The sequence below is a fragment of the Chiloscyllium plagiosum genome, unplaced genomic scaffold (assembly GCF_037043375.1).
Source record: "Chiloscyllium plagiosum isolate Xiang-an unplaced genomic scaffold, Cpla_swu_hap1 HiC_scaffold_27, whole genome shotgun sequence".
NCBI lineage: Eukaryota > Metazoa > Chordata > Chondrichthyes > Orectolobiformes > Hemiscylliidae > Chiloscyllium > Chiloscyllium plagiosum.
This window is the reverse complement of record NW_028270165.1, coordinates 5,193,126-5,210,354: the sequence shown is the minus strand read 5'-3', so window position 1 is coordinate 5,210,354 and position 17,229 is coordinate 5,193,126. Positions and strand designations below refer to the sequence as shown.

Sequence of the window (17,229 nt, the reverse complement as noted above, 5' to 3'; positions counted from 1 at the left end):
CTTCCATAGTCACAAAGATGTGCAGGTTATGTGAATTGGCCATGCTAAATTGCCTGTAGTGTTAGGTGAAGGGGTAAATGTAGGGGAATGGGTCTGGGTGGGTTGCTCTTCGGAGGGTCGGTGCGGACTTGTTGGGCTGAAGGGCCTGTTTCCATACGAAGTAATCTAATCTGAGACACAGAATTTATTGGAAAACATTATAGTGAAATGATGTATTGAACAAAACTGGATTATTAAGTCTTTCATCTTTTAGAATGGGTTGCAGTTATTATTACCATGTAAATCCCAGAAATTCTTGTAGGTCACTTTCTCAAGATAACTTGATTTTATAGCAAAATGTGACATCTCAGCTCAGACAATGCATTAAAGGTGCAAGGTCAGAGTCTGTCTATGTCCCAATCTTGAGTCAGACTGGTTCTATTTCCAAAGCAGAATTTACAAACTATTATATGGATTGACTGTCTGCAGATTGTGCATTTTTTGAGCAAAATAGAATGTATCTGCATTTATCATTCTCCAAGTTCAAATTCACCCCCATGGACTTATAAGTGCGTATGTGCATGAGAGAAAAAAAAAGTCTGTTTCTGTGCTGTATATTTCTGTGCCTGTTTGATAACAGTCTTGATTTAGAGATGCCGCTGTTGGACTGGGGTGTACAAAGTTAAAAATCACACAACACCAGGTTATAGTCCAACAGGTATAATTGGAAGCACACTAGCTTTCGGAGCGACGCTCCTTCATCAGGTGGTAGTGGAGGGCTCAATCCTAACACACAGAATTTATAGCAACAATTTACAGTGTGATGTAACTGAAATTATACATTGAAAAATTGATTGTCTGTTAAGCCTTTTATCTGTTAGAATACAGTGATAGTTTCACTTCTTTCATGTGTAAATCACAAAACCTTTTTTTGTTTAAAGTTGCATTCTCGGGTTAGCATTCTCAGGACAGGCAGCAGAGAAAAGTGGCCGAGCAGAGGCTGATAGTTAAGTTCAGTACCCATAGGGAGGGCCTCAACCGGGACCTTGGGTTCATGTCACATTACAGATGACCACCATTGCACTACACACACACACAGATACACACATACACACAGACACACATACGCGCACACAGACACCCCCATACACCCTTACAGACACACACACTCCCACATTCACCCCCTCACAGACTTAAGACACTCTGCACTCACCACACACACACACTCAACCCAGACAGACAAAGACCCACATGCACACATACGTTTATTTTACTGCTCCTCGGATGCTGCCTGAACTGCTGTGCTCTTCCAGCACCACTAATCCAGAATCTGTCATAGTGACATGTTACAGTGACTTTCCATCTGTTTTTACTGGGGTTTGTGCTTTTTACCCTCACTGTTTTTTAATTCCTGTGCTGTTTCCCCTGGCTGTTTTTTTAATCCTTGTGCTGTTCCCCCCTCACTGTTTGTTTAATCCTTGTGCTGTTTACCCTCACTGTTACTTGTGCAATTGCTGAGGGTAGTGTGTAAATACTAGTGAAGGAGATTATGCACTAACATGTATATGTTACCCAGTCACTGAAGGGGCAGGACCTGTTGAGAATGGTTAGTAAAGCATGTGATGTACCAAGCCTTGTAAACATGGATATAGTTTGTTATTAAGTCATAGAGTTGTACAGCTCGGAAACAGATCCTTTGGTCCAACCCGTTCATGCCGACCAGGTATCCTAACTCAGTGTCGAGAGTGTAGTGCTGGAAAAGCACAGCAGGTCAGGCAGCATCCGAGCAGCAGGAGAACCAACATTTCGGGCATAAGCCTTTCATCACGAGGGTTGGTGGCAGGGAGGAGTGGAAGGGAGGGGGAAGGACTGGGAAGGGAGTTGGGGATGGGAAGGGAGGTTATTTGAATTGGAGAACTCAATGTTGAGTCCTCTGGGCTGTGGACTGCTCAGGAGGAAGGTGAGGTGGTGTTCCTCCAATTTGCAGCTTGGTGTGTTGTGGCAATGGATGAGGTTAAAGATGGTCATGTCAGAAAGGGAGTGGGAACGGGAATGAAAACGGGTGGTGACTGGGAAGTCCGTACAGCCTCTGCAGACGCGGCTGCAATGCCTGGCGAACCATTCCCCAAGTTTACGCTTGGTCTTCCCAATGTAGAGAAGACCACAGTTGGCAAACACATGGCAAATGCAGTACCAGAATGTGAAGTCATAGCTTTTGTTTAAATGGAGATGTATTTGGATTTGGAGAAAGTGAGAACTGCAGATGCTAGAGATCAGAGTCAGAAAGTGTGGTGCAGGAAAAGCACAGCAGGTCAAGCAGCATCCAAGGAGGAGACTCGACATTTCGGGCACAGGCCCTTCATCAGGAATGACGTGTGGGGGTACAAAGTGGCCTCAGCGCCCTCCTACACCAGTCAATGCCAGTCATCAGACGGATGCAGCAAGCAATCAGCAAGAGGAATTGAGTTCAGAATTGGGGATATCTCCCTGCAGTTAGGGGGTCCTTGAATATATTCAAGGCTGAGTTCATCTGATTTTGGAACAACACAGAAGTGGATGTTTATGGGGGAAGGCAAGAAAATTGTTTTAAGACCAGTATAGAACAGTTACAGAGTCAGACAGCACAAAAACAGACCCTTCAGTCCAACGAGTCCATGCGGATTGTGTTCTCAAACCAAACTAGTCCCAGCTGCCTGTGTTTGGCTCATATCCCTCCAAACCTTTCCTATTCACTTACTTAGTCAAAACATTGTAACTGTACCTGCATCCACCACTTCCTCTGGACATTCATCCCACACATGAACCACTCTGAAAAAACATGGCGCCCCTGAAGACTTTTTAAAATCTTTCTCCACTCACGTTCAAAATTTGCTTTCTCATCTTGAAACCACTACCCGAAGGAAATGACACCTGCCATTCAGCTCATCTATCCCCCCCCCATGATTTTATAAACCTCGATAAGGTCACCTCTCAACCGTCTATGCTCCAGTGCAAAAGTCCCAGTCTATCCACCTCGATGTAGGTAGATCCATATCCAGTTATGATGTGTTCAATACTGGTGCAGGGTCAAAAGACCAAATGGCCATCTCCTGCTCCCATTCTCTCTCTCTATGTCCTGGACAGCAAGAGACCATAGGACATAGAAGCAGAAATGAGGCCATTCAGCCCATCAGGTCTGCTCATACCATTTAATTGTAGCCAATACGTTTCTCAACCCTATTCTCCCACTTTTAGAAAAGTGAAAACTGAGGGAGTGTGTGGGATGGAGATATTTAGCTTCTAGGGAATAAGAGAGGAAAGAGAGTTCACTATAAATTAGAATTGATTGGATTGGCCGAGCAGTGGCAGATGCAATTTAATTTAGAGAAATGTCAGGCTTGAATTTTGGTCAAGCAATCCAGGCAGGACTGACACAGTCAAGGGGGATGTTGCAGAATAAAGAGACCTTGGAGTGCAGGTTCATAGTTCCTTGAAGGCGGCATTTGGTATGCTTTCCTTTATTGGTCAGAGCATTGAATATAGGCGTTGGGACATCACGTTGTGGCTATACATTATTTTGGAATACTGCGTTCAGTTCTGGTCTCCCGGATATAGGAAAGAACTTGTGAAACTTTGAAAGGGGTTGGAAAGATTTACAAGACTGTTACCGGAGTTGGAGAGGCTGAGTAAGCCAGGGATATTTTCCCTGAAGCATCGGAGGCCGAGGGGTAAACTTGTCGACGTTTATAAGGGGCATGGATAGGGTGAATACCCAAGGTCTTCTCCCCAGGGCAGGGGAGTCCAAACTCGAGGGCATATGTTAGAGGTGAGAGGGGAAAGATTTAAAAGGGACTTAAGGGACAACGTTTTCATGCAGAGGGTGGTGCATGTATAGAATGAGCTGCCAGGGGAAGCTAACAGTAGACTTTCAAGGCCAGTAAACTACTATATCAACAGTCAAGTAATGAGAAAAACAATTCCATATATGGAAAGGAACTCTAATGTTCCAGGCTCCTGGCCTTGAGGTGTTGATAAGGAAAAGTGAATTATATTATAAAGGGAATATGGGAAAGCTATCAGGCTCCCCTTACATGAGGCGTCTTGCCAATGCATCGGGTCTCTTTGCAGAGGTTAAAAATACACATTTTCTTTGCTCTTGCTAATAGTCGAGTCGATTTAATTTGCATGATAGTAAACTTGGGGGCTCGCCCAGGACCCCGCAACTGGGGAAGATTCTGAAGATTCCCAGGAGGTGTAGGCGCCAGCGCCTTGAAGGACTTTCACTTCATCTCGAGCGCTAAATTGGCCCCTTTCGCAAGAGGGTTGGGAATCTGTGGATCATCCTGGCGCCGGGATCTGAATCGAATAGGTTCTGGGTAAGAGTCGTGGCTTAAGTAATCCTACATAGAGACTCGTTCTAAGAGAATAAATAAATCAGGAGGAGGGTCCAGTGAACTCTCGCATGGTATTAGAGTAAAACTCAAGGGAAAGGATTGCTGTCTCTAGAATGTTTAAGAGAGAGCAGGTTTAAGGGTGGTTTTAACTCTGGAACCACCACTGGCTGAGTTGGACTTGCCCGGATGCGCCCAATGAGAGGGAACCTCTGGAGATAAAAGTCATATTAGCAAAAAAAAAGATAGAGACAGACAGAGAGAGAGAGAGAGACACACACACACACAGACAGACAGACACAGAAAGAGAGAGAGACAGACAGAGAGACAGAGACATTCCCAGTATGAATGGACATGACCAAAATTGCAATGTGTAAACAACACGAAGGTGAGACAGCGTCCCAGTACCTTCCACGCCTCACTCTAATCCATAATGCCTGGAGTGGACTGACACCACCCGAGGACATAACGACGGCAGAAATCACACCATATGAGGCACACCTGAGGAACAGCTTCATCAATGGGATGAAGGACAAAATAGCAAAAAAGGTAAAAGACACATTTATTACCTGGGACACGGGAAAGCTCAATTTGATAGAACAACACGCGATACATGCTGAAAAATTGCTGACTCAAGAGAAGGATAAGCTCAGCTTGCTATGATGCAAATGGTCGCCCAGCCGTTGGAGGGAGATGCTGTGGGAAAAGGGAGAGGCAGAGGTGGAGGTCGCGGAAGAGGAAGAGGGGCTGGCAGAGGTAGATCTGGCAGGGGCTTTGTTTGCGGAGCAATGGACCACCGGGCGAGGCAGTGCCCACACAGACAGCCTCAGTCAGCCCTGGAGGCTGGACAGCAGGGTGACTGACGGGGGAAGGCTAAGGTGGAGGTGGGCAGCCCACAAGGAACAGGTAAGCCTCTTTCCTTTATGCTTGGCAATGAAGACTCGCTTATGCTAATCTCTTCTACTAACCTTACAGGCACTGAAACATGTCCCACCTCCACAGTGAGTGCTGAGATTGCGGAGCGTGGACCATACGTTCACTATAACATTGATGCGTATAAGTTGATGCCTACCTCTATGTCATACGTGGAACGTACACCAGTTACCTTTTTGGTAGGTACAGGGGCAACATATTCAGTCCTTAAAATCAAGCCAGTTCAGAGAGTCAATGCAAATAAAGATGAGTGGAAGTTTCCTGAACTCAATGGGTGCATCAGGAGTTGTGATAAGAGAGGGGTTTACCACACCCCTGTTGTGCAAAACCAGTAATGTGCTATCCTAGATACAGAGTGTAGGACAGTGTAATGTGCTATCCTAGATACAGAGTGTAGGACAGTGTAATGTGCTATCCTAGATACAGAGTGTAGGACAGTGTAATGTGCTATCCTAGATACAGAGTGTAGGACAGTGTAATGTGCTATCCTAGATACAGAGTGTAGGACAGTGTAATGTGCTATCCTGCATACAGAGTGCAGGACAGTGTAATGTGCTATCCTGGATACAGAGTGTCGATCAGTGTAATGTGCTATCGTAGATAGGGGGTGTAGGACAGTGTAATGTGCTATCCTGGATACAGAGTGTCGGTCAGTGTAATGTGCTATCCTAGATACAGAGTGTAGGACAGTGTAATGTGCTATCCTGGATACAGAGTGTCGGTCAGTGTAATGTGCTATCGTAGATAGGGAGTGTAGGACAGTGTAATGTGCTATCCTGGATACAGAGTGTAGGACAGTGTAATGTGCTATCCTGGATACAGAGTGTAGGACAGTGTAATGTGCTATCCTGGATACAGAGTGTAGGACAGTGTAATGTGCTATCCTGGATACAGAGTGTAGGACAGTGTAATGTGCTATCCTGGATACAGAGTGCAGGACAGTGTAATGTGCTATCCTGGATACAGAGTGCAGGACAGTGTAATGTGCTATCCTGGATACAGAGTGCAGGACAGTGTAATGTGCTATCCTGGATACAGAGTGCAGGACAGTGTAATGTGCTATCCTAGATACAGAGTGTAGGACAGTGTAATGTGCTATCCTGGATACAGAGTGTCGGTCAGTGTAATGTGCTATCCTGGATACAGTGTGTAGGCCAGTGTAATGTGCTATCGTAGATAGGGAGTGTAGGACAGTGTAATGTGCTATCCTGGATACAGAGTGTAGGCCAGTGTAATGTGCTATCGTAGATAGGGAGTGTAGGACAGTGTAATGTGCTATCCTGGATACAGAGTGTAGGACAGTGTAATGTGCTATCCTGGATACAGAGTGTAGGACAGTGTAATGTGCTATCCTGGATACAGAGTGTAGGACAGTGTAATGTGCTATCCTGGATACAGAGTGTAGGACAGTGTAATGTGCTATCCTAGATACAGAGTGTAGGACAGTGTAATGTGCTATCCTAGATACAGAGTGTAGGACAGTGTAATGTGCTATCCTAGATACAGAGTGTAGGACAGTGTAATGTGCTATCCTAGATACAGAGTGTAGGACAGTGTAATGTGCTATCCTAGATACAGAGTGTAGGACAGTGTAATGTGCTATCCTAGATACAGAGTGTAGGACAGTGTAATGTGCTATCCTGCATACAGAGTGCAGGACAGTGTAATGTGCTATCCTGGATACAGAGTGTCGATCAGTGTAATGTGCTATCGTAGATAGGGGGTGTAGGACAGTGTAATGTGCTATCCTGGATACAGAGTGTCGGTCAGTGTAATGTGCTATCCTAGATACAGAGTGTAGGACAGTGTAATGTGCTATCCTGGATACAGAGTGTCGGTCAGTGTAATGTGCTATCGTAGATAGGGAGTGTAGGACAGTGTAATGTGCTATCCTGGATACAGAGTGTAGGACAGTGTAATGTGCTATCCTGGATACAGAGTGTAGGACAGTGTAATGTGCTATCCTGGATACAGAGTGTAGGACAGTGTAATGTGCTATCCTGGATACAGAGTGTAGGACAGTGTAATGTGCTATCCTGGATACAGAGTGCAGGACAGTGTAATGTGCTATCCTGGATACAGAGTGCAGGACAGTGTAATGTGCTATCCTGGATACAGAGTGCAGGACAGTGTAATGTGCTATCCTGGATACAGAGTGCAGGACAGTGTAATGTGCTATCCTAGATACAGAGTGTAGGACAGTGTAATGTGCTATCCTGGATACAGAGTGTCGGTCAGTGTAATGTGCTATCCTGGATACAGTGTGTAGGCCAGTGTAATGTGCTATCGTAGATAGGGAGTGTAGGACAGTGTAATGTGCTATCCTGGATACAGAGTGTAGGCCAGTGTAATGTGCTATCGTAGATAGGGAGTGTAGGACAGTGTAATGTGCTATCCTGGATACAGAGTGTAGGACAGTGTAATGTGCTATCCTGGATACAGAGTGTAGGACAGTGTAATGTGCTATCCTGGATACAGAGTGTAGGACAGTGTAATGTGCTATCCTGGATACAGAGTGTAGGACAGTGTAATGTGCTATCCTGGATACAGTGTAACGTGCTATCCTAGAGTAAAGGGTGCATTGTTGTTACTCTAATGGTCAAAGTCCCATTGGTCTGTTATTCCAGACCAAAAAACAGATTGTTGTTATGTTGGAAAGTACCCTGGAGTGACTGTCAGTTAATTTGTATTACAGGAATGAAAACTCTCATCACCAGTATGTCAACGTTTAAAATAGGGGAAGCCGTGGGCCAGTCGGCCCCTCAATTCTGTTGCACCATTCAGTAAGATCATGGCTATTCTGATTGTAACCTCAGTTCCGTTTTCCCACCTTCCCTCCCTCTCACTCCTCTGCTAGCGAGGGAAGGGCACAAAGCTCGTCTTGCAAAGCTACAATTTGTGCAACAACTGGTGAGGTTCTTAGGTCACTTAATATCTGAACAAGGGAAGGCCATTGGTCAAGACAGAGTTCAAGCAATCCAGCAAATTCCAAAGCCTCACACGAAGAAACAATTGCTGTCCTTTTTGGGCATGTGCTCCGACTGTGAAATGTTTATCCACATTACACAACCCTTGAGGCATCTCTAAGTGACATAGCCCATGGCAAAGGGTTGCTGAGCCAGAGTCCGTTGCAGTGGACCCCAGAGGCCAAGAGTGCCTTTGCTGAATTGAAAAAGGCGCTCCAAACTACACAGACACCGGGGATTCCGAATCCAAACAAGCCTTTTGTACAAACGGTAGATGTGAAGCATGGCTGCATGACATCTCTGCTGTTGCAGGATCATGGGGCAAAATTGAGGCCGGTAGCTAATTTTTGACTATCTGGGTATACTGGTACACTAAACTAAACCCCATAGTAACAGGATTGCCTAAATGCCTGCGAGCCGTGGCTGCAGCTGAAAAGGGTGTTGTAGCGTCCAGGGACATAGTCGGCTATAGTGAATTAACCCTACTGGCCCCACATGCAGTATCTTTACTGCTACCCACGAGGTAGTCAAAGCGGGATCACTCCCTTCTCATCTGTCAGCGCAAGTAGCAGAGCTGATCGCCAAATTACATGTCTCAGTCAAGGCAAAGGAAAGGACAGTGAATATTTACACAGACAGCAGATATGCAGTTGGGGTTGTACATGATTTTGGAACCCTATGGAAACACAGGGGCTTCTTGACCTCCTCTGGAAAGCCTATCACACACCCTGGCCTGATGTCTGACCTCCTGGAAACGGTCCTATTGCCCAAATCACTCGCTGTGTAAGTGTGAAGCCCACACAAAAAATAACGATTCCATTTCTCAAGGCAATGCGAAGGCAGACTCAGCAGCAAGGACAGCAGCCGCCAAGTGATCAGTTTGACGTGTGTATGACAAAACTTTGGGCCCCAACAACAGACATATGGGAGTTACAGTCACAGGCCACGCCAGAGGAGAAGCATGAGTGGACAAGGGCAGGCTGCAGCATGAGGGAAGGGGTGTGGTGTGGCCCCAATGGTAAACCCTGTCTACCGCGATCATTATTCCCATTCTATGACACGGTAATGACCATGTGCCAAAAAGGGGGGGGGGGGGGCGGAGATGTACAACAGTATTGCTGCACACTAAGGGATTTACTCACTACTCCTAGAAATACTGTGAATGATGTGTTATTTGTGCCACTATTAGTGTGGGGAAGGGGATACAGATGAGTCAGGCAGCACACCCCCAACCCAAAGACCCTTGGAACTTTTACGGTTGGATTTTATTGAACTAACACACAACTGAGGGAAAAGGTATTGCCTGGTAATAGTTGGTATGTTTTCCAAATGGGTGGAAGCATTCCCCACGTCTAAACAGATGACAGTGCCATAGCCAAGGCTTTGCTAACTGAAATAATTCCAAGATGGGGCATCCCTGAAAGGCTTAGTAGCGACAATGGGACACCATTTGTCAATAATGCTTTACAGCAGATCAGTGATTACTTGGGAATAAACATGAGACAACACTGTGCCTACCACCCAGCGAGCGATGGGACAGTGGAACGAGAGAATGCTACCCTAAAAAATAAATTGACAAAATGCTGTGAGGAACTCGGGGTGACATGGACAAAGGCATTTCCAATTGTGTTAGTGTATATGAGATCTAGAAGGAGAGGAAGACCCAATCTTAACCCGTTTGAGATTTTGTTTGGTAGGCCGCCCAATACAGGAGTTGGCCCAAGACCTAAAGCACGACAAATAACAGACACAGTGAGGATGAGATGTTGTGTTCCTGTATAAAACTCTAGACTTCTGTCTCAAATACAGAATCAAGTGAGAGCAGCACTACCCCAAACAGCAGGAGGGAAGCTGCACGATCTAAAACCTGGAGACTGGATAGTGATGAAAGACTTCAGGAGGAAAAGCTGGAAGGCGAAGAGGTGGCTGGGGCCGTTTCAAGTGCTCCTTACAACACAGACAGCTGTTCGGATCACTGAAAGAACCACCTGGATACACGCCAGCCATTGCAAATGTGTAGCTGGACCTGAGGAGACATCGGACAGCACCGGAACCAAATAAGTGCAAGCAGTGAAACTCCGATAACCAGATTGGACTTATATACATGGGGATTGTAAGGTTGCTAGATGCCTCATATAAATTTGGGGCTGCCCCAGCTCACATTATCAGTAAGCGCCCTGGCAGGACTATTCCCAAGGGCAGGGGCGTCTGAGATACAGCCGCAGATGGTAATCATAACCGAGGGTGCTAAGGGGACCTTTAAATGCAACCCATGGCTGTTTAGTAACCAGGATGACTATAAATGGGATGATAAATATTTATGCAGGGATCCGTGTGTCCCAGTGACTGGCACTTAATAGTGGCCACCACGGCTACAAGGACACCTGACACGGGAAATAGGTATTCTATCATCAAGGAAGGAGGTCCCAAGACACGGGTAATAATACCAAGACTCAAGAATGATGAGGGTGTCTGGTGGTGTGGAATAGATAGACCCTTCTCCAACATTTATGGAAAGGTGAATATAGTGGTACAGCTCCCACCCCCTCCCCCCAACTCGGCAGAAGGTCCGACAGAAGGTAGTAGCACCAGGGCACGGCAACTAAACAAACCAAATCATGGACATAACCCCAAGCAGGGCAAAGGGCATTAATGTCACGCCAGAACCTAAAGGGAGTCAGCCGGGGCTCAGGAGCGAGTCTAACTCGGTAGTGGAATTGGCCCTCCATGAGATAAATGGTGTAAATGCGACGCCAGTAGGTTGGGAGGTGCGAAGGGCCATCGCTAGATGTGAAGGGAACAGAGCTTGTGCCTTGGCCCAAATACAACACCGGAGATTAAAGGTTGGCTACCCTTGTTGGATATGTTTGCACACAGCCCAGTGGTGGACTGCCGAACCAATCACAGAGCCCGGCAAGAAATGCTAGCTGCCTGCTTCTGCGGGCAGCAACTACCCTGACCCTGATAGAGGGAGCAATAAGAGCAAAACTCGCGCCAGCACCCGAACACAAGGCTAACTGCAGTCTCAAGGCTCCCGACCACAGCCTTCCATATAGTGGAAGGCAGGGGAGAAACATGTATTTGCACAAATCAGGGGAGACTCCATTTGGGGATCTCCCAATGTATGACGACATTGTACTTGAACAACGATTCTTGCTCAGCAACTTACGCAAATGGTACGATCAACATTACTTGTTCCTTTAATCAGTAATCAGACCATTATGGTGGGTATAATATGGGCCTGTGGAGAGAGAGGGTACCATCACCTCCCTCCAGGATGGAAAGGGTGCTGCTACCCCATGGTACAGTGTTCGTCCCAAAAGCTAGTAATGGGCAAACCCGAAGGGGCATGCCACTGCATTGGAAGGGGAACACACTCGCAGACCCCTGGACTACACCAGGAGCGAACATTGAATGGACTATTCTCTTGGGAGCTGGGACAACATTGGCAATAAACAAGATTAATGGCGTGGCATATAGTATATTACTGTTAGCAAATGAGACGGAGGAAGGTCTAGCACTCACCATTACTGAATTAACAGCAGTAAGGGAAGCAGCGATACAAAATCGATTAGTACTAATCATACTGATGGCAGAGAGAGGGGGCGTCTGCAAATTGTTATGTACCTCCTGCTGTTTCAATATTCCCGATGAGTCCCAGAATATCACTAGTGTGATAAATCATATGAAGGCGGCAGTAAGACCGCCTCCCCTAGCATATAACTCTTGGTTCCAACAGCTTACCGCCCTTTGGCGAGCTTGGGGGTATTGGATCCTACACGCTCTACTAGTTATAGGGCTGGTCATACTGATAGTGCTTTGTATTAGGACCCTGCTTGTGTACCTGCCTATGGCGTTTGCTTATGAGTGCAGCAGGATACCAAGTGGTAAAACAACCAGAGGTTCCACCGCAGGAAGACCTGATTGCGTGGATCCCACCACACAGTAACGTTGAAGTGTGTGACGTGTGAAAATGAGCTATGTGCAGGGCAGCAGGTCAGGCAGCATCCAAGGAGCAGGAAAATCGACGTTTCGGACATGAGCCCTTCTCCAGCATCTACAGTCCTCACTTTCTCCCATGTACAGGGCACACCAGAGCAAGTGGCGATAACACCAGAAAGCTGTGTTACAGGTAGATGATGTTGGAGGAAAGGCCTGGTGCTCCCTAAGCAGTCTGATGTATAGCTATCTGGCTCGGTATATTTTCATGTCATTGTTGTCATGAAATGGAAAATTAACATCCATTGTGAAATCTATAAAGGCATAGGGGAACAGAGAAGTAAGGGTCTGACTGGAACTAAGGTATTGCAAACAAACAAAAATGTCAAGGCAAACCGACCTAACAGCAGACTTACAAGGCCAGTTAAACTACCATATCAGCAGCCAAGAAATGAGAAAATCAACTCCATATACGGAAAGGAACTTGAATGTTCCAGGCCTCTAGCCATGCAGGAGCTGATAAGGAAAAGCGAATTATAGTATAAAGGGAGTATGTGAAAGCTATCACGTGCCCCTTACATGAGGCGTCTTGCCAATGTATTGGGTCCTTTTGCAAAGGTCTGAAATAAACATTTGAATCGAGTCAATTTAATTCCCACGACAGTTGTTACTATGTCATCATGCTCAGTGTCTGACTATAAACAATGTATATAAGCTCTATACAAACTCTGGTAAAGTCAGCGGATTATTTTGGTGGTCTAGAAATACTCATCCTTCTGGGCTGATCAGAGTCTACCGACCCGGCCATACCAAAGAATAATCAATTGCTTGTGTGATTAACAAAGCGTCATTTCCAGGTGCATTTATTGACCAATCCCAGAAACCCGAAGACCCAGACAGCAGTCCAGATCATCAGAACAACCAGACAGGAAATGGTTAATGTACCCAGGATGTGGGGAGCAAAATGAGACACCAACACCAGAGAGAAACTGAACAAACAGACATGGCAAATGTTAGAGAGTTACAGCAGAGGAACAGTCCCTTCCGTCCAACTCATCTATGCCGACCAGATATCCTAAATCTATCTCGTCCCATTTGCCAGCGCTTGGCCCATGTCCCTCTAAACCCTTCCCATCCATATACCCATCCAGATACCTTTTAAATGCTGTAATTGTACCAGCCGCCACCACTTCCTCTAGCAGCTCATTTCTTGCACGCACTACCCTCTGAATATAGGTGTTGCCCCTTAGGTTCCTTTTAAATCTCACCCTCACCCTGAACCGATGACCCGTCCAGAGAAAAGATCTTGTCTATTTACCCTTTCCGTGCCCCTCATGATTTTATAAGTTTGTAGGGTCACCCCTCGGCCTCTGGCGCTCGAGAGAAAACAACCCCACCCTGTTCAGCTCAAACCCTGACAGCATCTTTGTCAATCTTTTCAGAACCCTTTCAAGTTTTGCAACATCCTTCCTCTCGCAGAGAGACGAGAAGTACACACAGCATTCCAAAAGTGGCCTAACCAATGTCTGGTGCAGCTACAACATAACTTCCCAACTCGTATAATCAGAGGATTGGGAAAGTTTTCAAAACTCACAAAAGACAAACGGGAAAGAAAGGAGGGACAAACCGAACTTTTGCGGGTCAGCTTGGACATCAGGGCGAGGGATGGGAATGAGGGAAGGAAGCTGAATGTGCTGGAGCCAAGGCGCAGGAAGAAGAGGATACAAAACCGGCGTGAAGCTGCAATGAGGAATATTGCATGTGCTGTACTTGTACCTGCTGCAGTTAGTTGTGGGAATCGGGTGCATTTTAAAAATAAAAACAGAAAAGCTATCTACCCTCCGCCTTCCCAACGTCGATCCTTCTCTTCCACCTCACCCGGATAACTAAGACACATACCTGAGTTTGCGGAGTCTGCTCCCTCCCTGGATTCACTCCAGTTGCTACAAGTGACCAATTTCCCCTCCTGCCATCTCTGGCTCCCTCCCAGGATGAAGAGCTGCCCAGAGGGAGGGGGATTCATTATGAAACTGACAGGGCCACTTCCGCGTTGTGACGTCAATAATGGAACGAGGGGCGGGGCGAAAAGTGGAGCAAAATGACGGTAAAGGCGGCGGGACGAGACCGAGAGCGGCCCACGCACTGCGCATGCGGTGCCCGGCAGCACAAGGGGAGGACAACATCCCATAAGACATAGGAGCGGAAGTAAGGCCATTCGGCCCATCGAGTCCACTCCGCCATTTAATCATGGCTGATGGGCATTTCAACTCCACTTACCCGCATTCTCCCCGTAGCCCTTAATTCCTTGTGACATCAAGAATTTATCAATTTCTGCCTTGAAGACATTTAGCGTCCCAGCCTCCACTGCACTCTGTGGCAATGAATTCCACAGGCACACCACTCTCTGGCTGAAGAAATGTCTCCGCATTTCTGTTCTGAATTTACCCCCTCTAATTCTAAGGCTGTGTCCATGGATCCTAGTCTCCACGTCTAACGGAAACAATTTCTTCGCGTCCACCCTTTCCAAGCCACGTATTATCTTGTAAGTTTCTATTAGATCTCCCCTTAACCTTCTAAACTCCAATGAATACAATCCCAGGATCCTCAGCCGTTCCTCATATGTTAGACCTGCCATTCCAGGGATCATCTGCGTGAATCTCCGCTGGACATGCTCCAGTGGAGATGTCCCTCCTGAGGCGTGGGGCCCAAAACTGGACACAGTACTCCAAATGGGGTCTAACCAGAGCTTTATAAAGGCTCAGTAGCACATCGCTGCTTTTATATTCCAACCCTCTTGAGATAAATAAACTTCAAAGAATCCCCACAGTGTGGGAAGCAGGCCACTCTGTCTGACGTGTCCACACCGACCCTCCCAAGGGTAACGCATCCACATCCATTCCCCTACCCCCACTGCTCTACATTTAACCCTGAGTAACGCATCTTAGCTGCATATCGCTGGACATTATGCATGATTTAGCATGGCCAATCCACCCTAACCTGCACTCCCTGGGCACTATGGGTAATTTAGCATGGCCAATCCACTTTAATCTGGACAAAGTTTAAATCTGAACTCCAGGCTGTAGCCCAACAGGCTTCTTTGGAAGCAGTAACGTTTGGAGTGCTGCTTCTTCATCAGGTGGTTGTGGAGAATAAGATCATAAAACACAGAATTCATAGCAAAACATTAAGGCATCCTGCCAATGAAATGGTAAATTGAACAAACCTGGATTGTTAAGTCTTTCACCTTTTAGATTGGGTTGCAGGTATCATTCCAATGTAAACCACAGAATTTCTTGTTGTCACCTTCTCGAGATAACAAGGTTTTATAGCAAAAGGTGACATCTCAGCTCAGACAATGCATTAAAGGTGTGAGGTCAGAGTCTGCCTGTATCCCAATCTTGAGTCAGACTGGTTCTATTTCCAAAGTGGAATTTACAAACTATTACATGTATTGGACTGCCTGCAGATTGTGCATTTTTTAAACAAAATGGAATGTATCTGCAAATATACCTCCCCAAACACGCACAAGTTTGTTGGGTGAATTTGTACTTGCAGAATTGCATCTTTACTCAAAACTGCATGAATCCATGTAAGATTCTGTAAATCAGTTTAACCATTGTAGCACAGACAGTATCACACAGGGGAGCTCACACCTTCAATGCATTATCTGGGCTGACACGACACCAATTGCTAAAGTTCACATGAGAATTTAACTTTTAAAAAACATTGTGATTTACATATGAAAGAACTGAAACCAACATGGTCATCCTAACAGATGAGAGACTTAACAAATCCTGGTCTTATTCAATATATAATTTCAGTTACATCACACTGTAAACTGTTGCTATAAACTCTGTGTCTTACAATCTTATACTCCATAAACATCTGATGAAAGAGCTGCACTCCGAAAGCTAGTGCTTCCAATTAAACCTGTTGGACTATAACATGGTGTGTGTGATTTTTAACTCTGCAAATATAATTCTGCAAATGCACATTTACTCCCATGGACTTATGTGTGCGCGTATGTGCATGAGAGAGAGAAAAGTCTACATCAGTGTTGGATGCCTTTATGTCTATTTGATAACAGATGCTTTATTTCTATTGGTGTAAATATTGTAGTAAATCTTAGCTGGGTACCAATAGTCAGATGTAAGAGAGAGAGAATTCTTCAAGGAGAGCATGATAAGATTCCTGGGAGACCCCTATTTCTTGTTTATTCCTAATGAACAAACATTACGCTCGATCATCTATTTATTTCTAATTTTGTTGCATTTTCATTGTTTTATTCCTTGCGATGATGTGGGAGAATTGTTAGATTTGGGTCAGCCATTTTGTCACATATTAAAGCCTGGAAACCATTTTGAATCTCATCTTAGTGCCTGCTTGCTAAAGCTCGTGTTTCCCAGGCTCAGCAGAGACGGTTGGCCTTGCAGCTGTACTGCTTCCTGATAAACAAATTCGTTCTTTGCATGGGGTTTTATTTCCATCCCCCACAGTTGGCGAGTCAGGCAGGAGATACCCTGGTCCTGCCAGGTCACTAGCTGATACCCTTTGAGAGATGAAATATAGAGGGTGGTTGCTGCTTTGTTGTGTCCAAATAAAAAGGAAAGCTGGCCAGGGACAAAAATGATGATACAATTCTCGCTACTCAGCCACAAGATACTAATGAGAGTGTCCTGATGTAATGCTGCTAAGAGCAGCTTATGCTTTAAAAAATTAGTAATAAAGAATTTGCTTGCCCCAGGGTTATGGCCGGTGAAAACCTTTTTGATAAGACCTGGACCCACACTGAGGTCTGCGGCAGGTTTCAAAATACCGCCGATCCATTCAAGTGCCCCACATTAGTTTTAATTGGCTTGTAAAATTCTGCAATAAGTATAATTGCTTGCTTCAGGACGTTCAGACTTGAATAAATTTGGCATACAGGATGCAGTGGGCAACTATTAAAGACTCTGTTGTATTTCCCCTGGGTTGTGGACTAATGCAGAGACACTAACAACTTGCCTTGAAAACAGTATTCGATTTGCAAATGGAACAGCTGA

General features: G+C 45.7%; 1 protein-coding gene across 1 annotated transcript in view; it reads right to left on the bottom strand.

The window, feature by feature from the left end:
* The window catches only part of LOC148142932 (uncharacterized), a 98,425-nt gene extending 84,214 nt beyond the window's left edge, over positions 1-14,211 (bottom strand). The window contains exon 1 of the mRNA XM_087975764.1: positions 14,087-14,211. The gene's annotated coding sequence lies outside the window, so the exon portion shown is untranslated. The remainder of the gene's footprint in view (positions 1-14,086) is intronic.
* Positions 14,212-17,229: the final 3,018 nt, after the last annotated feature.